Below are 18,970 nucleotides of genomic sequence, written 5' to 3' on the forward strand. Positions count from 1 at the left end.
TAAAGAAATTGTGGTATATATACAAAATGGAATATTAGCCTTTAAAAAAAAAAAAAGAAAATTCTGTCTTTCAACATCCAACAACATGGATGGACCTGGAAAACATTATACTAAGTGAAACAAGCCAGATAAGTGATCTCACTTATCTGTTAATCTAAAAAACTGAAACTCACAGAAGTAGAGAGTAGAATGGTGGTTACCAGGGGCTTGGGGCTGAGGGGAGTGGAGGGAAGGAATGAGGAGTTGTTGGGCAGAAGATAAGAACTTTCAAATAGACAGAAGGAATAAGTTTTGAGATATATTACACAGTAGGGTAACTATGGCCATTAATATATTTCAAAATAACTAAGAGAGTAAATGTCAAATGTCTCACAACAAAAAATAAGTAAGTGACAAGATAGATATGTTAATTAGCTTGATTTCACATTGTTTACATGTATCAAAACATCACATTGTACCCTCATAAATGTACACAATTATGACTTGTCAATTTAAAATAATATTAATTTTAAAAATAGAAACTTTTTAAAATTATCCGTTTGATATTTCAGTTTCCCCCAAGTCCCTCTTCTAACTAACTACCCCTGGAGCATTTCCCTCTGATCCTGGTGTCTTCCTCCACAATTATGAATTTCGCTGCACTCCAGTTTCTACCACCAAGTTCACATACCCCAATTCATCTCGGGTTCTGCTGAAGAGATAGTCTTCCAGTTAACAGAACCTCCCCCCATTAAAAGTAATTGCTCACCATTTTTCATGACTTGCACAAGTGCTTCAGGTTAAAATAAAAGAAGCCATCTGGATATCACCCAGTTTCTGCTGTGTGTGGCTGGTGAGGAGAGTTGAGAAGCAGAATAGAGAGATGGGGAGGAGGTAAAGTCCTTCCCCCAAAAATCGGCCCAATAAACTAAATATTGTACTTATTTCTGAGTTGTTTCAGGAATTATAGTTTTAAGTTTCCTAAAGACCAATCCCCTTAGGAAAATTGAGAAAACAAAATATACTATTTCTATGACAATAGAGAGATGTCTAAATCTATATGCTGACTTCGCTAAGCGCATCTTCATGTAATGGTCCAAAGTCTCATTTTACTAGATGAACAGGAATTTAAGTGTTTAAAAATGAAAGTAACATGTTTCAAAATGTTGAATTTGCATGAGCTACTGGCTCCCTACCACAAAATCAACTCTGAAGGACAAAAAAAAGGAAACTTAGATTTACAAAACAGTGACTATTCTCTTCTTGCATACTTAGAATATTAACAAAAATTGAACATGTGTCAGGCTATTCAAATAACAATAAATTTCAAACAATTAATACCTTACAGACTTGGCTCTCTGACCATAACCCAATAAAATGTTAAATCGTAACAGAAGAATAACTTTTTCAAAAAATCTCACATGATTAAAAAGTAATGTATTACAAATAAGTCTTTGGTTAAAGCAGAAACAAGTATTTAGAACTGAATTATAACGATACTACAAGACAAAATTTTGTGGTATGCAGCTAAAGCTGTACTTGGGGAAAAGTTATAGCTTTAAATATATTTACTGGGAAACAAATATCTAAAATAGGTGAGTTAAGGATTTAACTCAAAAAGGTGCGAGTTACAGAGCAAACCCAAAGAGACAAGAAAGAAGCAAATAACAAAAATAAAAGAAGAGATAAAAAAATTTAAAATAGAAGACCAAAAAAAAGTTAATTTTTGCAAGATTAATAAAATAGGATCTTGGCAGTACTAATCAAGAGAAAATGAAAATAGGCCGGGCGCGGTGGCTCAAGCCTGTAATCCCAGCACTTTGGGAGGCCGAGATGGGCGGATCACGAGCTCAGGAGATCAAGACCATCCTGGCTAACACGTTGAAACCCCATCTCTACTAAAAAAAATACAGGCGACGTGGCGGGCGCCTGTAGTCCCAGCTACGCCGGAGGCTGAGGCAGGAGAATGGCATAAACCCGGGAGGCGGAGCTTGCAGTGAGCTGAGATCCGGCCACTGCACTCCAGCCTGGGCGACAGAGCCAGACTCCGTCTCAAAAAAAAAAAAAAAGAGAGAGAAAATGAAAATAAACAAAATGCATAAAGAAAGAAAATATCTAGACCCAACAGAGGATTACTTAAGCAGCTATACACTGACAAAGTTGAAAATCTAGATAAAATGGAAAAATACCTAGAAAAAGGTAAATGGCCAAACTTGGTACAGGAAGAAATAATGAACTTGAATATATGAATAAGTATAATAGAAATTGAATCCAAAAAAATCCCAGTCCCAGATAGCTTTACAGCTAAGTTCCAACAAATTGTCTTATAAAAACTGTCTTCTAGGCTGGACGCAGTGGCTCACACCTGTAATCCCAGCACTTTGGGAAGAGTTTGTCAGGAGTTTGAGATCAGCCTGGCCAACATGGTGAAACCCCGTCTCTACTCAAAAATACAAAAAATTAGCCAGGCGTGGTGGTGAGTTCCTGTAATCCCAGCTACTTGGGAGGCTGAGGCAGGAGAATCACTTGAACCCAGGAGGCGGAAGTTGCAGTAAGCCAAGATCATGCCATTGCACTCCAGCCTGGGCAACGGAGTGAGACTCCATCTCATAATAAAAAACAAAACAAAACAAAACTATCTTCTACAAGTTAGTACACAAAATACAAAATGAGTAAAAGATGCCCAGCTCATTTTATAGTGCTAGTGTAATCTTTTACTCAAAACCAGATAAGAACAATGGAAAAACCAGGTAAGAACAATGGAAAAAAGAGAAATTATAGGCCAGTTTCATTTATAAACATAGTTGCAAATATGCTAAATATTAGCTAACTGAACTCGACAGTGTATTTTTGAATGCATAATAATCACGTAAATTATATCTTAGTTGATGGACTTCATGATATGCTACTTGAAAATATGACAGCTTGGCATACTGAATATTTTCAGCTGAAAAAGTTTGAGAGAAAGCATATGCAAGGCCGGGTGCGGTGGCTCATGCCTGTCATCTCAGCACTTTGGGAGGCTGAGACAGGCGGATCACGAGGTCAGGAGATCGAGACCATCCTGGCTAACACAGTGAAACCTTGTCTCTACTAAAAATACAAAAAAATAACTGGGCGTGGTGGTGGGTGCCTGTAGTCCCAGCTACTCGGAAGGCTGAGGCAGGAGAATGGGGTGAACCGGGGAAGCAGAGCTTGCAGTGAGCCGAGATCGCACCACTGCACTCCAGCCGGGGTGACAGAGCGAGACTCCATCTCAAAAAAAAAAAAGAAGGAAAACAAGAAAGCATATGCAGTAAGTTCTCTCTGACCTTCCCCTGACCTTCTTCCCTGAAGCAGGTCATAAGACCCTCATGTGAGAGGTGCCTTTTCTGTTCCCGGGGGAAAGGAACATCCTATCTCCGAAGACATAGTCACAGAGAAGAATCTGAACGGGCCTTACTACATTTCCCCCAGTTTATTACCATTAAATTAGATCATACTCTTTTAGTTCTATCCTATTTCTCCATGACTCTCCACTCTCATCAAATCTAGCATAAAATGCATCGGTTCACCTGTTTCTGTGTCCTCATTTCCTTTTGAAGGTTCCTGTGTCACATAAAACTTACACTGAATACATTTGTGTGCTTTTCATGTATTAATCTGTCTTTTGTTATAGGGGCCTCTGCCATAAACCTAGGATGAATAAAGAAAAATATATTTTTCCTCCCCTACACAGGGATGCAAAGGAATCTATCCGTGCAATTCATCACATTACAGATCAGGGAGGAAAAGGCATATGATCAACTAAATCAACTTGTAAAGCATTTGAGAGTATGTATTCAAAAAATTTAAACTCAGAGTCTTGAAAAGATATTTGTCCACCCATGTTCATGGCAGCATTGTTTACATTAACCAAGAGGTAGAAATAACTCAAGTATCCATCAATGGTTGAATGGATAAACAAAATGTGTTATTTATTACACAATGGAATATTATTTGGCCTCAGAAAGGAAGGAAATTCAGACACCTGCTACAACATGGGTAAACTTTGAGGACATTCTGTTCAGTGAAGTAAGCTAGTCACAAAAAGACAAACACTGTATGATTCCGCTTATATAAGGTATCTAGACAAGTCAACTTTGTTGAGACAGGAAGTAGAATGGTGGCTGCCAGGGGCTGGAGGGAGTGCGGAATGAAGAGGTTTTGTGTAATGGGTAAAGAGTTTCCCTTTTGCAAGATGAAAAAGTTCTATAAATTGGCTGCACAACAATGTGAATATAGTTTACACTACTCAACTATATACTTAAAAATGGTTAAGATAGTAAATCTTGCGTTCAATGTACTTTACCACAATTAGATAAATAAATACATACATGTGTATATGTATGTGTGTATACATGTATGTTTTTCCTCCCCACTAAAAAATAATAAGCTACAGAGATAGCATTGCAGGTTATGGGGGGAAATAATAGATTTTTTTAATAGACTTTAATTTTTAGAGTTTTAGGTTCACAGCAAAATTGAATAGGAAGTAGAGATTTCCCATATACTACCTATCCTGGCATATGTACAACCTCTCCCCCATCAATATCCCACACTACAGTGGTATATTTGTTATTATCAATGAACATACATTAACCTTATCACCAAAATCCATTAGAGTTTTACATTAGGGTTCACTCTTGGTGTTGTATATTCTATGCATTTTCATGAATGTATAATAACATGTATTCACCATTATAGTGTTATACAAAGTAGTTTCGCTGCCCTAAAAATCCTTGTCAGCATTTTTTGTTGTCAAGGCATAGATTTTTAGGACACAGAAATCACTAACTATTAAAGAAAATATTGAAAAATTGTGCTTCAGGCCAGTCTCAGTGGCTCACACCTGTAATCCCAGTACTTTGGGAGGCCTAGGCAGGCGGATCACCTGAGGTCAGGAGTTTGAGACCAGCCTGCCTAACGTGGTGAAACCCCATCTCTACTAAAAATACAAAAATTAGCCAGGCGTGGTAGCACCCACCGGTAATCCCAGCTACTCAAGAGGCTAAGGCAGGAAAATTGCTTGAACCCGGGAGGCAAAGGTTGCAGTGAGCTGAGATTGCGCCATTGCACTCCAGCCTGAGCAACAGAGTGAGACTCTGTCTCAAAAAAAAAAAAAAAACACACGAAAAAGAAAAGTTGTGTTTCATAAAAATGTAGAAATTCTGCTCATTAAAAGATATAAAAAGTGAAAATGTGGCCAGGCGCAGTGGCTCACATCTGTAATCCCAGCACTTTGGGAGGCCAAGGCAGATCGATCACCTGAGGTCAGTAGTTCGAGACCAGCCTGTCCAACATGGTGAAACCCCATCTTTACTGAAAATACAAAAATTAGCTGGGCTTGTGGCGGGCACCTGTAATCCCAGCTACTTGGGAGGCTGAGGCAGGAGAATTGCTTGAACCCAGAAGGCAGAGGTTGCAGTGAACCGAGATCCCGCCACTGCACTCCAGCCTGGGTGAGACTCTGTCTGGGAAAAAAAAAAAAAAATGAAAACATTTATGATACATATATCCAACAAAGCACTAATGTACAGAATATCTAAAGAACTCATGAATTAATAACAAAACAACCAAAAACTATGTAACAGCAAAAGATTTGAATTGACACTTCATGGAGCTACATATACAAATGGCCAATAAGACATGAAAACTGTCTCAATCTCTTTAATCATTATAACAATATAAATTAAAACCACAATGAGTTACCATTTCATGCACTAGGATGGCTAAAATTAAATGACAACAGCAAATGTTAGCAGATATGGAACAACTGAAGTATCATATATTGCTAGTAGAACTGTAAAATGATACATTTTGCAAAACTGTCAGTTTCTCATAAAGTTAAATCTATACCTACCCTACAACTCAGCAATTTCATTCTTAGGTTTTACTCAAGACAATTAAAACATATGTCCACCAAAAAACTACAAGAATATTTATTGCAATGTTATGCCCATCAACAGAAGAGTTCATAAGCAAGTTGTGGTTTAGTCACATAATAGAATATTACTAAGCAGTAAAAAGGAATAAACTATTGATGCACACAGCAACGGAGTGAATCTCAAAAATATGTTGAGCAAAAGAAGCCAGACACAGGCCGGGCGCGGTGGCTCAAGCCTGTAATCCCAGCACTTTGGGAGGCCGAGACGGGCGGATCACAAGGTCAGGAGATCGAGACCATCCTGGCTAACCTGGTGAAACCCCGTCTCTACTAAAAAATACAAAAAACTAGCCGGGCGAGGTGGCGGGCGCCTGTAGTCCCAGCTACTCTGGAGGCTGAGGCAGGAGAATGGCGTGAACCCGGGAGGCGGAGCTTGCAGTGAGCTGAGATCCGGCCACTGCATTCCAGCCTGGGCGACAGAGCGAGACTCCGTCTCAAAAAAAAAAAAAAAAGAAGCCAGACACACTGAAATACATACTGAACAATTCCATGTATGTGAAGTTCAAAGACAGGCGATTAATTTATGGCAACGGAATTATAACATTTTTGTGTATGGGGGTTAAGAGTTGACTGCCTGGTGCATGAAGGAACTTTCTGGGGCGATGGAAATGTTCTGCATCTTTTCTCTTTTCTTTTCTTTTCTTTTTTTGAGACATGGTTTCTCCATGTTACCCAGACTGGTCTCAAACTCCTGAGCTTAAGCGATCTTCCCGCCTTGGCCTCCCAAAGTGCTGGGATTACAGGCATGAGCCACTGTGCCCAGCACAGTGTTCTGTATCTTAATTGGGATGGTATTATGTGAGCACATGCATTTGTCTAAACTCATTTAATTGTGCACTTAAGATCTGTACATATCACTGCTTGTAAAATCACCTCAATAAAAAATATTGGGGTGATATCATCAAGAGGAGGAAGAGATATGATGTTGAGTAAAAGCTGTAAAAGTTCACTGTGGGGAAAAAAACGCAGTGATCAAGAGGATCAAAGTAGGCACAAAAATCACACATCTCACTGATGAAAACAATGTTCATTGAGCTTGACTGAAATGAAGCTTTTCCATTTTATTTAGCTGCAGAAAATATTTTCTGAATCCTATAGAATGAATCTTGACCAAAATTGATTTTTTGAAACAAACTCGTCTTTAGTGATTTTATTTTCTTTTTCGTGTATGTATATGACTGTTAAATAACCAAAATGAATATAATAATCATTTCTAAATAATCAAAAATAAACCTGAAAATAACTTTATGTTACTCTGGTTGTTGTTTATGAATAATTAATATGATTGTTTTAAATGCATTTTGAATTAAAATTCACCCAGCAGCCTTACTACAACCTCCTACAGGTATCCTGACATAGCTGCAGCATTGTCTTGGGAAAGCTACAATGTCCTGTTCATTTATTTTAAGACCATTTTTCATTCAGGTAATTAAAGGAAAGATTCAGCAAGCATGAGGCAAAGCACTACTAAAAAGCTGTGAATTCCTGGGTCTCTAAGCCTAAGTGTTATTTTTATTTTACATTCTAATACCTTGTCTTTTTCTATTCCCTCTTTATTAAATTCTGTATTCACCTTTTCAGAACTCACCTGACATATATTACAATCAGATTTGCCAATGTGCTAAGTCAAATAGTATAAGGTTTGTCATCAAAGTCTCTCCCAGTCCTGTCTTCAATCATTGGTAAATCTAATACATTCTATTTGTTTGTTTGTTTGTTGTTTTCCTGAACCTGATAATAACTGAACAAATTCCTTACTTTAGCTGAAATGGTCCATGTTTACTCTTGGGCAAAAGGAGTAAAACATTATGTTCAAGCATAAGTAAAACCCTTAACTCATATCTCCTTTTGTAAAAAAAAATTGAAAGGATTAGTTTCACTTGCTGGTATTCAAAAATGAGTAGCATCAATTTTCCACATTCAATAAAATTTGTGTCAAATTTTAAAAAACAAAAATCTGTAACTCATTTCAAAACCCTCAAAGTTGGGGATTCTCTGCAAATCACTATTGTATTGGACAGGAAAAAAACTTTGCTTCCCAGTTTAGGTCAATTGAATGTGAGTTGCAGGAGGCCCAGGGCAGTATCTTCTCAGTTCATCATTGGTAGCATCGTGCCTGGCACCTAGTAGGTGTCCGTTAATACATATTAAATGAACAAAGTAGCAGTCATTCTCAACCAAAGGGATGCCATGAGACGTTGCAGTGTCATGATCTATTGAGAGATATGTTGAAAGTAATTAGACCTAATGATAAAGAAATCTTTTTGCCCTAGTAACTGAATTGTTTTAAAACTTTTAATCTTGACTTGTGTTTGGATTAATGGAAGAGTTGCAAAGACAAAACAGATAGTTCCTATGTACCCTTCATCCCATTTCCCCTAATGCTAACTTGTTACATAGCCATGGTGCATTAATAAAACTAAGAAATTAACATTAACAATACTATCAACTATAGAATTATGCAGATTTCACTGGTTTTTCAACTGATGTCCTTTTCCTGTTTCAGGATTTGATTCAGGATACCATGTTGCGTTAAGTCATCCCATCTCCTTATAGACTCAGTTCTGACAATTTACCAGCCATTCCTCATTTGCTTTTCATGATCCTGGCTTCATTTGGATTTGTCTGGTGCTTTCTCATTATTAGACTGAGCTTATAGATTTGGAGGAATAATACCATATACCACAGAGGTGAGGTGCCCTTCTCATCACATCATATAAGGGATACATCATGTCAATACTACTTATTACTGGTGACGTTAACATTGATTGTTCAGTTAAGGTAGTATCTGCCAGTTTCTGTGCTGTAAAGGTATTTTTTCCTTTCCATACTCTAGTCCTTAGAAGCAAGTTTCTAAGTCAAACTCACCATAAAGGAGAGAAAAATTAAACTTCACCTCCTGGTAGAAGAATTTGGGAGTACATGTCAAAACCCACCATTAATAGTAATTAATAAATGTCTTTGGGAAATTCCTTTCCAGCTATGCAAATACCCTACTTCTCCTTAAAGTCTCACCGACTAAGAGTAGTATTCATCAATGGATTTTGCCTATAGTAACTATTGTGGTACCAGACACCTTTTCATTTATTTATTTTATATAAATGGTATAGCAATTGGAAGTTATTCCTCTAATGTCACTTTCACTCCAACAAACAATGTCAGTTGCCTACCTGTTTTTTGACTGCAAACAGATCTTTAGCTTCAGAAGAGCTAATCCCCTCTGCCATTTCCTTTGCACATGTTTGGTTTAGGACTTGTCCTGTGACAGAATTCAGACTAATGAGACATGAGAGTAAGCCTTTTCCAGGAGGTTCTAACAGATTCTTCTTCACTCTCAAAAAGAGTCACAAGAAAGGGATGTTCTGTCTTCTAAGCTTTAGGCTTAGTAAGTGAGGATTTAGTCTGGCACTGCTGCAGCCACCTTGAGGCCATGAGGGAATAAATCTGAAGATAAAAGCAAACACACTGCTGAAGATGGCAGAATTGAAGGATGCAAAGAACCCGGTCTTGACGCTGTGGATTTGCTAAATTAACCAACTCTGAATCACTCTAAATCATGATTTCATTTTGTGACATAATCAAGCCCCTTATTATTTGACTGATTTTGAGCATGGCTTGCAGCTGAAAGCTCACTAATTGATGCACTCACTTCATTGTGAGAGCCTTTCTTGAGAGGTGGAGAAAGCGACAGATTTATAGCCCTTAGTCATGAATTGTACACAACCCTGGATATGCACATGGGTCTTTGTCCTGGATACAAACTTGACTGGGGCTTGTGTCACTATATTAGGGGAGGGAAAGATTGAGAAATGTAGCTATATGTAAACATACATGCTTCCAATGTGAACTTCTAAGAGCTGGCTTCATAAAGATAGGTTCAAAATAATTCTTTCTGGAATTTTTGGCAAGCAGGTACTTTCATTATCCTCTGTTTCTCTTTCTTTTTGTTATATTTTCTTTCAAAATATTTTTCAAAATTTAAAAAAAATTAGTATATAAGGCTCAGAATAGAACTAGAATTATGCTAGGTAATTAAAGACACAAGGTGTAATATGGGACCATTCTTTTTTTTAATCTATGTGTTTAAAAATACTTGTGAATCTGTTATCATAAGTTAAATGAAGTCTTTCATACTCTTTTTTAATTTGTTTTTTGTTTGTTTGTTTGTTTGTTTGTTTTGAGACAGAGTCTCACTCTGTTGCCAGGCTGGAGTGCAGTGGCGCAATCTCGGCTCACTGGAACCTCCACCTCCAGGGTTTAAGCGATACTCCAGCCTCAGCCCCTCGAGTAGCTGGGACTACAGGTGCGTGCTACCACACCCAGCTAATTTTTGTATTTTCAGTAAAGACAGGGTTTCACCACGTTGGCCAGGATGGTCTCGATCTCTTGACCCTGTGACCCGTGCGTCTCGGCCTCCCAAAGTGCTGGTATTACAGGCATGAGCCACGACGCCTGGCCTTTAATTTTTTTTAAACCCAACACTATTAGTGGTGTTAGGAACCTCATACGATCTTAACTCACTGGGTGATCTCATCTACTCCTTGTTTAAATAATTATAGGCACTACTTAATTCTCTTCTGAAAGAAGTCAAATTATAATTGCTACCCTCATTTAAAGGGTTACTTTTAAAACCTTATTACATTATTTAAATGTACTCAATGCTCACCACTAGTCAGTTCATACCACAGCTTTTCCATTCCTAATTTTTTAAGTGCAATGTATCATTTAATTGTCTATATCTCATCATCAAATATATTTTTCCAAGCAGGGCTCATTAATATGCTGAGATTATACATATTACAAATGTCTTTTTGTTATACTTATTTGGGAGGATAACTTGACTGGGTATAAAATTCTTCCCTTTGAGTTCTTTATAAAAGTAATTTCATTCTTTTCTGCATTTAATGTTGCTGTGAAAAACTCTGAGACCAGATTAATATTTTCTTCATTTCTTAGTTTCACTGGCTATTGGAGACTTTTCTTAATCTTGAAATTTAATAACTTCATCAAGATATGCTTTGTTAATCATTACATATTCCTTTTTATGTCGATCAGATGCTTTCTAAATTTCAGGAAAAGTTTCTTCTACTGTATATTTTAATATTTTTCTTTCTTTACTTGTTTTATTTGTTTACTGAAATAAATTATGCTATGCTTCTATTGAATCATTTTTCTGTCTTCCATAGCTACCATCATCTGTTTAATTAATGATATTTCTTTGGCAGTTTTTGTTTTATTTTGTTTTGTTAGATTTTCTTAGGACTGTTCCATAAATCCTTGACCATCTTTTTTCCCATCAGTATCCTATTTCTTGCTGCCTCCTAGGTGGTTTTAATTTTTGCAGTGGATTCTTTAAAAAAATTCTTTGCAGAGTTCTGTCAGCTCATTTATTATGTGTTTGAGTAATTATCACTTCCTTGAGCTCCTTTTTAACAGTCCATTTTCCCATTAATTTCTCTGAAAGCATGGAGAAGGTGTTTGCCTGAAATCTTCTCTTTACTGGGATAATTTAGCTGAAGTATAATCTGTATTGATCTTTTCTGTGTTTTATTACTTTCTTCTCTTTTATGGTGGCTGTGAATAGATCTCATGCTGAATCCTTTCTGATTATTATTCAACATTGAATCAGTATAATTCTCATCAGCAATGATCTTTAATAAAATAGTATGTGAATGAGTGATCTTGTTGGCAAATTTAATTTTCATACATTTTGTTTAACACCTTCTAATCAGTTATCCTGGGAAGAGAGATCCTTTCAAGTTTGAGGCTTGTTCCTTCAGTGCAGGCACCCTGTTCTGGAGCAAGGTCAATGAAACCTAGTTGCTCATCTGCCCAGCGATCCATGACTGGGCTACTCGGTGGACTATGGCCAGAGCCATGAAGCCGACTGTTGCTTCCCCTGCCTCCCTCCACATAGTTTCCCCAGGTTAGGAAATCTAAAGAGCAATGTATTCACTTTCCAGAATCTTCCTCCATTGGATAGAGATTTCACTCTGTTTAACAGAAATGCTTCATAACCTGTTTGGCATTCTTTCCCAGTTTCATTATAGATGATATTTTCATAATATTTTCTATTCTTTATGATAGATTACTTCAAGAAGACGAGGGGAGTAAACATTACTCAATTCCACCATCTTTAACTGGGACTCCTCCTACCATTTATTATGTGTCTGTTTCTCTCACTACAGTGGGTGCCCTTTGAGGGCAGGAACTATGTCTAAAGTGTATATACCCTAAGTCTGATATAGAAGAGGTACTCAGTAAATATTCATTGAAGGAATGAATAAATTACTGAGACACTGAATGATATTGTTTTATGTACTAACAGCTGTCCTGCTTATTCAGAAGAGTATATTATAGAAGAGCAAACAAACATTGCAGGTAGTGGGAGATGAGGGCTCAACAGGTCTATCAGTTTTGTTTGGTGTACATCCAACAAAGGGAAGCCTAAGCCCTTTGTTCCTCTCTGTATTCAGGCAATCCTCACTATTCACAGTTTCCATATTTGCAAAGTCACCTACTCACTAAAATTACTTATAACTCCAAAATAAATATTCCAAGCACTTTCATAGTCATTCATGAACATGTGCAGAGCAGCAAAACTTTGAGTCCCCTAACACATATGTTCCCAGTTGAGGCAAACAAAGCAATTTCTGCCTTCTTGTTTCAGCTGTCATACTGCAAACAAGTGTCCTTTTAGTGCTCTATTTAGTGCCATATTTTTTAATTGTTAGGCTTTTTTTTATTGATTTAACCATTTAAAATGGTTAAATCATTTAAAATGGCCTCCAAGAATACTGCAGAAGTGCTGTGTAGTGTTCCTAAGTGCAAGGAGGTTGTGATGCACCCTACAGGGAAAATACATGGTTAGAGAAGCTTTGTTCATGCATGAGATATAGTACTGTTGCCATGAGTGCAACATTAATGAGTCAACACTATACATTACAAAAGATGTCTTTAAACAGAAACACACATAAAATAAGGTTTTGTATAGATTGCTTAATGAAAATCGTTAACAGTGGCTCACAGGAACCTAACTCAGTATTTCCTGTAAAAGCAATAGTTCAGTATTTCCTAATTCAGTGTTTGCAGCAGCGTTATAGAATATAAGTACCACAGATAACAAGAATCAACCATCTTATACCATACATATGGGAAAACTCCAAAATTTATATCTTGAGCTTTAAAAACGTCCTGAAGAGCAGGCACACTTATGCAATTGCCTTTCGATATATTACTTAGATGTGTAATAAGCATCTCAAACTTAACAGGCTCGAAACAGAATTTTGATTTTTTTTTCCTTCCCACAAACCTCTTTTCTCCCAGTCTTCCCCAAATCTTTACATGTCAATTCTTTCCACCTGGTTGCTCAAACCAAAACAATGAGTCATCCTCAATTCTTCTCTTCCCCTCACCTCTCATATTCATTCCAACAGCAAATCTTGACGGGTTTACTTCTCTCCCAAGTCCACGGCTCCATAACTCTGTCTCCACAACTACCATCTCAGTTCAAGGCACCATCATTCCTTCACCAGAATCCTATGAGAACTGCCTACCTGCCTGACTGCTTCCACTCTAACTCTCTATGATCCACTCTTCATGCAGGAGCAAAAGTGAAGCTGTTAAAATGGAGATCAGACCATGTTACTCCTCTTCTTAAAATACTCCAGTTGGCCAGGTGCAGTGGTTCACACCTGTAATCCCAGTGTTTTGGGAGGCCAAGGTGAGAGGGTAGCTTGAGCCCAGGAGTTTGAGGCCAGCCTGGGCAACACTGTGAGACTCCTGTCTCTACAAATGTGGTGGTATGCATCTGTAGTCCCAGCTACTCAAGAGACTGAGGCAGGAGGATTGCTTGAGCCCAGGAGTTCAGGCTCCAGTGAGCCATGACCTCACCACTGCACTCCAGCCTAGGTGATAGAATGAGACCCTATCTCTAAAAATAATAATAATAATAATTAATTAATTAATTAATTAAAAATCTCCTCCAGTGGCTTCTTATTGCATTTAGGGTAAATCCAAACTTTTCACTTTGGCTCATAAGGTTCTAAACAATCCAGTCCCTACCAATATCTCTAAGCACATCCCCCCCACCCTCCCCCTCCTTACAGTTTCCAGCAAAACTGGCTTCCTTTCTGTTGCTTCAACACCTTAGGGTAGAGTTGTCAGATTTGGCAAATAAAAATACAGGATGATGAGTTAAATCTGAATTCCAGATTAAAAGGAATACTTTTTTAGTGTAAGTATAACCTATAAAATATTTGGGACATGCTTATCCTAAAAAAGGAGTACTCGTTATTAATACAAAATCCACATTTAACTGGGCATCCTGTATTTTACCAGGCAAGTCTCATCCCTGCCTTATCCCTTGCACTTGTTGCTATCCCCTTTTCTGGGGCTCTCTGCTCCCAGATCATTGTCATATGACTCAGCTTTCTTTGTCATCCAAATCGCAGAGCAAATATCACCTCCTCAGAAAAGCATTCTCTACTCACCCAATCTGTATGGCTCCCAACACACACGTCCCCCTGACCCAGCCACTATCTCATTTCCTTTTTTTTTTTTTTTTCCTTTTGGACACATAAGCTCTATTAAGGCAGGAACCTTGTCCATCCTGTTCACTTTTGTATCCCCATTACCTGTAACAGTGCTTGGCATATAGCAGATGTTCAGTAAAATACTTGTTTAATAAATGAATGCCCTCCTAACACACTAGCCTAGATAACATCTATAAATGTGAATAAACTGTAGGTCATAGAAGGTGACTCAGCCCTTTTCTTATTAAAGTGGAGGGAACCATCATTAGAAGAAGCCACATAAATTGAGCATACGTTACTTGAATTATAGCCCTGCTAGAATTATTTTAAAGTTATTAAATTTCTCATCAGAAATATGTTAAGAAAGAAAGAAAACAGCAATTCTAAATTTTGGAAGTGATGTGAATCATTCAAATTATCACCCCTTTAAAAAAAGAAAAGAAAAAGAAGCTTAGAATTTCTAGGAAGCCAAAAAAAATAGTACCTAATTAGTTGTTTAATGATTATTTCTTATAAGTAGCATATTAACTGTAGGTCAAATGTTTGAGATAATAAAGCTCTATTCTGCATAAGCTTTATGGATAGTTTGAAGTAATCCTCTTGAATATAAATTAATATACTCCTATTTCCATTTTTAAGAAGAATAGCTAGCTTTTATGTAATATTTTATGAAATATTTTCAAATATTTAACTCCACTTGATCACTCTAGGTGATAAACCACACTAGCATAAACCACTATGTATGCTATTATGCTAGATCACTCTAGCGTAAACCACAATTTTTCTATATTTAGTTATTATAGAGGAATTAAATTTAGTATTACTTTTGCTTCTATGATACTGTCATGAAAACCCCAAATACAACATTTTCCTGATGGAAAATATCCTCTGATTGACCACAACCTGTTTACAATGCCATTTTCCAGAATGCTTGCTACAAAACAATAACAACTGCCTTCAAATGACTAGCTTTTTAAACACTAAACCCCTATTGATTTTCATTTGCTTGGCTCGAAATAGTGTTAATGCACTTTAATCTGAATTTCCTGATTTCCACTGTTTGCATTCATTGGAATAAGGGAACTAATTATTAGTTCTTTGGGATACCGTCAGTGAAGGAATGCCAAAGCAGCTATTGCATAGCACACATACAGATTCCTCAGGAGCACGGGTCGCACGTTCTCATACTTTAAACCCACATTACTTAGTTTCAAACTTTAAAGTTGAGTCATTTTTAATTCCTCTTGGAGGCAGTTACAGAGGGTAACTCTCTATAGAGTAAGTTGCTCCCCTGATGGTTGAGAGAGTGATTAATACCTTTGGCATAGGGATGACTTCATCCAGGGACCTGGCAACAGTCCCCCTTGCTTCCTCATCCTTAATCTTCAATTCTCTTGCACTGCTATGCTGAACTTCTTCAGCACAGACTGTGGGAAGTGAGCCACGGAGCCAGTGAATTAATTGCCATTGCTCCCAGCACGCCTGGTAGTCTGGCAGCAGACAAAATCACGTGACCGCAAAATGGCTAATTCAGGGCATCAGCCCATTATGGTGTGTGCCCAAAGGGAAAATGACTGGAAAAGGCCACAGTCTCAATTTATCCTTGGCCTTTTGTGACCTCTCTGTAACATTTGACTCAATACATTTTTGTAGTCTTTGTGCCAAATAACACAACTACACAGCCTAGAGTGCTAATCATTCCAATTTAGATGAGCTAAGGGACTGGAGCTTTTTCCCTAGGACCTTTGGACAATCATACACATTGCATCTCAGCTCTAAGCCTATACATTCACTATGCTACATCTTCCTATCTTTGTCTACATAAAGTAAAGCAAACCTTGTTCTCTTGTTTTTAATCTGGCTATCCCCCTCCATATCACCCAAGCAACATCAGTCCTACCCTGAATTGGACAGACAAGGTGGCTCCTAGCAGCTTTTTAGCCAGTTCAGATCAGGGAAACTGAAGACTCATTCATTCACTGACTCATTCAGTCTTCTTTTATTAAATACCTACAAGGCATTATGCTAAGTACTGTGAGGAAATAAAGATGATTCCAAACAATGGTTTACCCTAAAGAGGTTTACTGTCTACCAGTAGATATTAAACATGTATAAATAGCTACCATAATGCCATCAGAGAGGGTGACACAATCCATAGAGAAAGAGAGCCTCGGCTGGGCGAGCTGGCTGATGCCTGTAATCCCAGCACTTTGGGCAGCCAAGTTGGGTGGATCACTTAAGGTTAGGAGTTCAAGACCAGCCTGGGCAACACGTCTCTACTAAAAACACAAAAATTAGCCGGCATGGTGGCGTGTGCCTGTAATCCCAGCTACTCAAGCGGCTTAGGCAGGAGAATCGCTTGAACCCAGGAGGCAGATGTTGCAGTGAGCCGAGATCATGCCAACTGCACTCCAGCCTAGGCGATGGAATGAGACTCTGTCTCAAAAAAACAAAACAAAACAAAAATATAAAACAAACAAACAAACAAAACAGAGAGCCTCCCTAGAGAGATAAAGACAGCTGCTGAGTGCCAGCTGGTGGGATCTGAGACATTTCATAGAGAAGGCGGTGCTTGAGAACAAACAGGGTGTGAACATTGGAGAAGGAGAGAAGGGTGTTTAAGCTGAGCTGCAGGGCCCTGGAGCAGACAGCATCTCCCGACAGTTCAGTAGGCTCCAAGAGTCCCAGGCTTAGAATCAAAGCTTTGGGTCAAGCCCTAGCTTTGTTAGCTTTTAGACCTGTAACCTTCATCACTTAAGTTTTCTGAGCTTCAGTTTCCTTCTACAGATTGGGAAAGATAATTACTGTTCAAATCTGCATGCAGTTGTGCAAATAAAATAGGATAACAAAGAAGTTGAAGTTCATGATTACAATTAAACTCACGTTCCCTTTTCTCAAGACCCTTTTCCCCAGTTACCCTGTGTTTCTGCCTCCCAATTTGTTCCCACAGTTTTCCTCACCTTATCTTCAATATCCCATCCTCCTCCAATAGAAAAATAATAATATTAAATAACATTAAATAGCCATCCCTGCATCTTCTGAGGCTGAGTGCAAGAGGTATTGTTTCCCTTTTGAAGATGTCTCCAGATTGACACCCTAGCTAAAACTATCCACAGAACTTATACCCTTTGATAAGCTCCAGTGAGAAATAAAAGCCTTCTAAATTCCAGGACAGTGGAATTGGTATTTTGGACTTTTCTTTCAGTGCCATTTCACTGTATTAGATATGTAAATGAGATGGCCTAATTATGGGTTAAAAATCAAAGACATCACACCTGTAATCCCAGCACTTTGGGAGGCCGAGGCGGGCAGATCACCTGAGGTCAGGAGTTCGAGATCAGCCTGGCCAACATGGTGAAACCCCATCTCTACCAAAAAAAAAAAAAAATACAAAAATTAGCCGGACCTGTAGTCCCAGCTACTCAGAAGGCTCAGGCAGGAAAATCGCTTGAACCCAGCAGGGAAGATTGCAGGGAACTGAGATCATGCTACTGCACTCCAGACTAGATGACAGAGCAAGACTCTGTCTCAAAAAAAAAAAAAAAAGTGAAGGACACGTGTAGATCCTCAAGTTGTTTCTTCTAATCATCAAATTAGGATTTCTGTTAACTCTAAGTTATAAATCATGAGCAATTATATATGCATAATGAAACTATGAATACAAGGCTATAATGATAGCAGAGCTGAGAAATATAAACATCCATGCACATTCAAATAATTACATTGTTGATCTTGATCATTTGAAATTCTGTATCAACAGAGGCATGTCTTACTGGGTCAAAAAGCTAGACATAGAAAAAGGGAACTCCTATGGACAGGATTTATGCTTTTCATCTTTATATTTCCAATGCCTGACACCATGCCTGGCATATGCTAGATGCTTAAGAAATAATCACTGGACAAATGAATTAATTAGTGAAAATTACACCTCTAATCTTTCCTCTACTCCCAAATTCCATCACAAACTGGATGGTTCATTGCTACCTTAAACTCAACAAGATTCAACCCAGGCCAGGCACGATGGCTCACAGCTGTAATCCTAACACTTTGCAAGGCCAAGGTGTGTGAATCACCTGAGATCAGGAGTTTGAGACCAGCCTGGCCAACATGGCAAAACCCCATCTCTACTAAAAATACAGAAACTAGTCAGGCGTGGTGGCTCATGCCTGTAATCCCAGCTACTTGGGAGGCTGAGGCAGGAGAATCACTTGAACCCAGAGAAGTGGAGGTTGCAGTGAACCGAGATCACACCACTGCACTCCAGCCTGGGTGACAGAGTGAGACTCTGTCACAATAAAAAAGAAAAAAAAAAAATCCTTTTTTCATGATTTTCTATTTCTATCAAAGATACCCCCATTTTCTGAGTTACCCAAGCTCAAGTCTGCATTTGGTTTTTCATCTCATACTCAGTCAAAACACTTTAGCCTGGCATGTTCAGCATGACCAGAACAGACCCCACATGATCAGATCCAGAATTACCTTTCCAGCCCTA

Source organism: Papio anubis, chromosome 8 (genome assembly GCF_008728515.1).
Source record: "Papio anubis isolate 15944 chromosome 8, Panubis1.0, whole genome shotgun sequence".
NCBI classification, from domain to species: Eukaryota; Metazoa; Chordata; class Mammalia; order Primates; family Cercopithecidae; genus Papio; species Papio anubis.